This window comes from Dysidea avara, chromosome 10, assembly GCF_963678975.1.
Source record: "Dysidea avara chromosome 10, odDysAvar1.4, whole genome shotgun sequence".
Lineage (NCBI taxonomy): Eukaryota > Metazoa > Porifera > Demospongiae > Dictyoceratida > Dysideidae > Dysidea > Dysidea avara.
The window spans coordinates 11,815,963-11,821,155 of NC_089281.1; positions in this window are offsets into that span (position 1 = coordinate 11,815,963).

A 5,193-nucleotide genomic window follows, 5' to 3' on the forward strand; every position below is an offset into this window, starting at 1 on the left:
GGACTAATCGTTATCGTCTCTGAACATTGTGATGTTGATATGTATTATAAACAAGTACTGAAACAAGCTGGATTGGAATAGTATGTAATGTCCAATTGTAGTAAAACAATAAGAAGCAGATATCCCTACTGTGTGTTTCAATCTCCACAGCACAGTAGGGATATTTGCTTTTTATTGTTTTACAACAATTGGACATTATGTACTACTCCGATCTAGCCCGTTTCAGTACTTTTTATTGTGGTACTACATTGTCCCTACTCTAGTATAAAATCCCTAATTTTTCTTATACTTGTTTGTGAACTTTTTCTGCAAGTTTACGACCACTAAACACACTGTATAATAATGCAAATTTATCTAACTGGATTATTGAGATTATTGAAAATAGGTTTTTAACACTCTACTATATAGAAAAAATTTTAAAATCCATTCAGGAGTGTTGGTGCTAACTATTGACCAGATTTGAAGTCATTAGTTTCCTTCAATCTGTTTGAAGCTATATATGAATTGTTAAAGTTGATAAATTGGATTTGTGCACAAGACTCCTTTCACAAACTGGTCACAATATTACACAATTATAGTTAACAAATGTAAGGAAAAATTAGGAAGTTCGATTAGGGATCATAGAAAAAAAGTAGGGAAACAAGGGAGGTCATGAAACATTGTAGGGGAGTCTAACATTAAGAGTGGAAAAGGTAAGTGTAGAGGCTGCCACGAAATTCTTAATATCCCGAAATATGCTAGAAGGAAGGGAATTCCACCATGTAGAAGACTGGTGTCGAAAATTGTTTCTGAGTAAAAGCTTTATTTACACAACACTGATGACAGGTAGTAATACAAGGGGGTGTCACTCCAACAGATACTGTACTACAATCTGCGACTATGGCCACAGCCGGTCAAGATCGATTTTCGATTCTGATGAAAATTTCTCTTGATCATTGACCTGGTTCCATATATTTTCGTGCACTACTTACTCGCAAAGCTTTGACCTTGCTGGGAAAAAAACAGCTTAACTGTTGTTCTTCATGAAAATTGGCCTTGTTCATTGAGCGTTAGCTTTGACCACAGTTGCAGATCATAAGTACAGTGCCTATTGGAGTGACACCCCCTTGTAATTATGATATGCAGGACATCTAGTTAAGAACGTGTGCGTCCAAACTGGAAGGCAGGGTTGAGAGGAATGCCGCCACCAAAATAATGGTCATGAAACAGTGTCAGAAGAGCGTGGTACTTTACAGGAAGCCAACCTTAACGTGCTCTAGCTATGCTGTGACACGTAATCATAGTTACGAAGGCCACAAGTCAATCGAACCATAGATAATAGAGTATAAGGGATAGGAAACGCAATAATGTGACGTCACAAACGCGTACATTTCTATTGGAATTCCGTGTCTTACGTCACGAACATACTCGTTACGCTTGGTGCGCTTGTATCAAAGAGAAACAAATTGTTGTAACGACAGAATTTTGCAACCAACAACTGTGAAACTTCGCTACAATGAACTCAAGTAAGTAATCGAGGGAACTAGGATGGTACCAACCCTCAAGGAAGTTATGCGCAAAATTAAAGGAGCTTGAAAGTGAAAAAAACGGCCCAAAAATTACTTTAAACCACTTTACTTTCTTCGTAAATATATTCTATCCTTTTAACTGTGATAAACCTATTCCTTACCATTAAACAGAGAGAACCAGAGGAAATATCAGAGCAAAACAGGAACTGTGGCTTGAAGAAACGACTAAGTATCTTCCATTTTTACCAAAAGTTTAAACCACCTTGCAGTACAACGCAGCGGTAAAACACTGTGTTGGTGACACGCCTAGCTTACCACAAGATTCGAAAGTGGAACCGGCTATAAAAGAAGCGGTATGGACGAGGCATGAAGGTACTATGAGCGAAAGTATGACAGCGTGTAACAATTATGGTTAACGCGATACACTTTGTTACAAAATCTACGGTCTGAATTCTCTCGCCAAAATCTCTCACAAAAGCCTAAATACTTGCTGTAGTCTGTTGGATTACTATTTACGCTGCTTAGAACACTAAATCCCATGCTTGAGCACATAACTGTCTTGTCCTGTCACGGAAATATCGGTCCGGGTAAAATCGGTCCGGCCGGACCGATTTTGGATACCAAAACTGGTCCGTCCGGACCAAATTTGGTTGACCAAGTTTAGTCCGCCGGACCATTTTTGGCATCCAAAATTGGTCCGGCCTGACTAAAATTGGTCCGGCCCAAACTTTGTTGGCCACATGTACCCCCTGACCACTTGGACCAATTTTTGGTTGGTCCGCAGGTGTACCCGGCATTGTGTGGACAGGTCGGTCCGTGCTAAGTATATTGTGATGAATCACTGCAGCCGACTTAGCCTGGAAACTATATAAATGAGTAGCGTAGTTTAATTTCCCGAGTTCTGTGATTTACGGAAAATGCATGTAGTAGCTAGAAACTAAATTCCATGATCTATATATATGCAGCGATGAACAGTCGCAAAATTAATGCTGTTTTAATTTAAAGCAGTGTGGTATGATAAAAGTCCTGTATTCTTCTTCTCCATGTCAATAGCTAGCTGGGAAGTAGAGGTTTTCTTCCGGCATACATCAACTCAAATGCATGGTCAATGCTGGATTCATGCATGGTGGTCAATGTTGCATACAAAAACACAGGTAACAAAATATTCTTCCCAAGTACGTTTTTATATGTTCAACCATGTTTGAATGTGAAAACCTTTTCTTGTATTATTGATATAAATTACCAATTAAAATTTTTTTTTAAATGTTCAATAAACTTCACAAGCATCATCAGCTCTGCAGTGTTTGGTTGAATCTTTCATCCAGCCTGTCTGTGTTGATTATGACAAACAACTATAGCAACATGATGGAAATCACCAGCCTATGCTTGATCACTTATACTTGAGGATGGTAGACAATATATAAAATCTACCATTAAAACATGTCTTATCTTCAACTTCTGCATAATTATATAGCTCAGAATTTAATTTGTTAATTCTGACCCTTGGTCAGTTTTTTATTAATCTGGGAATACCCATGCATGCACGCATTGTCATAAACAGATACACATATTATTTCAGGGACTGATTCAGAGGGGTGGATGAGGTGGCTAGCCACCCACCATGCATGGCCTTGCAGCCACTCAGACATGCATTATTTAATAATGAATATTACTGATCATGAACACTCTTTTGTTATATCAATATGAACTAAATCCCTACATTGCATCAGATTCCAATGCTAGCTGGCTATAACCTTACAGTAGATGGTAGCAGTATACATGAATTTATCTATGATCATGGGCAGTATATTAACTATTACCAGGCAGAGAACTTCTTGAAGGAAGATATGGGGTCTGCTTTAGGATTGAGTCGATTTTACTTTTATGTCTGCAACAACTCACCCTAAGGCTGTGGAATAATGCGACTGCATGCCTCAAAATTTTAAGTTGGCTAAGTAGTAAAAAACATACTGAGAATATTTTAGTTATAACCTTTATAAGGTGATGTTTCTTCCTGTGGGGCATGTCATTAGTAGGAGATGATAGTTCACATTTAGTTATTCAATGGAGTAAACCTAAACTATCATCTCCTACATATAATCATATATGACAGAGAGGAATGTGCAGTATGTGCACAGGTGTTACATAGCAGGTGTATTACAGTTTGTTTTAACCACTGGTGTTAACTCATGATCAGCCTGTATACTGGGATTACAGAATACGTTAGGCCAGGAAACTTGATTACTAGTTTCTCATCCACAGATTTCCATGCAGGCGGGAGGTAATTTTTCATTATTCATTAGTATAAAGAAAATACTCCAAATCAGGCAAGTCTGTTATAAGGTTAACTATAAAATCTTTTAAGAACTATTACTTACTTATTAGCTACCACCGTTTCTGAGGTGCAAGTGACATTTGCTGTGCTGTAAAATGATAACCAGCCTTCCTAACATCAAAATACGTGTACACGTGATTGATAACAGCAATAATGAAATTAGAGGCGGTGGGGTAAAAAGGGATGTGGGCAGGGATACGAATCAATTAATCAACTTTGTCCGGCCTTATTATGTTCACAAGGGTATAGGTGACTGCTCTATTAGAGTATCTCGATCTTAAGCATGCACCTCCAATGCGGCTAGCTGATCCCGTGCATGCCCTTGTTGGATAACCTTTTAAGCACAAATCCATGCAGTGATAATGCCTGCAATGCTCATTATTCGAGATTGATAAATGAGAATAGCTATAGCTAAGTCGGCTACAGTGTTCCGTCACAAACAACTTATAGCTATGCATGCATCATTGGCTGCATGCGTTAGTGGTCCACCCGGACCCATTTTGGTCGACCAATATTGGTCCGAGTGGTCAGGAGTGCATGTGGCCAACTAGGTTTGGGCCGGACCAATTTTGGTCAGGTCGGACCAATTTCGGATGCTAAAGATGGTCCGGGCGGACTAAATTTGGTCGACTGAAAATGGTCCGGCCGGACCGATTTTTGCCCAGGACCAAAATTTTCGTTACAGTCCTTTCAAATCACGCGTAACGGAAATCAAACCGGAAATCGCTTGCGTTTCCTATCCCTTTTACTCTATTATCTATGATCGAACACACAGTCTAAAAAAATAAATAAAAAATTCAAGCGAGACAGAGAGTCTTTACCGGTAACTAGGCATATGAATAACGAGAGAAGACTTAACATTCTACTAACATCTTGATAACCGGAGATGGTAAATTCTTGGCTTGTGAACCGATCAGTGACAAATAGTATGACACAATACCTACTTACAGCATAGATAATATATACCTCCGGACACAGTAACAGATTGGGAGGCCACCCCAATTCAACTTCTACATCAATCACGATGTGTTAACAACCGTCAAGTACGCGAGAACAAAACTGTCAAGTCAACAAAAGCACCATCTCCCGCGCTTTCTTTTACCGCCGGTATTTACACCGGTTTTCTGTGTTCCTGAAGTGTTTCCACGCATGCGTAAGTGTCAATGCGTCAACTATGGCGTCTGGTGTAAGAGATTTCTCTGCCTCTATTCATGCCTAAAACACGATTGATTGATTTATAGTTTAATGTCATGGTAGTCGTTCTTCCCTACCAGAGCACACACACATATAGGTCTACAGGTATACAACACACCAACAACATCCGGGCATGTGACAATTTAATTCTAATTA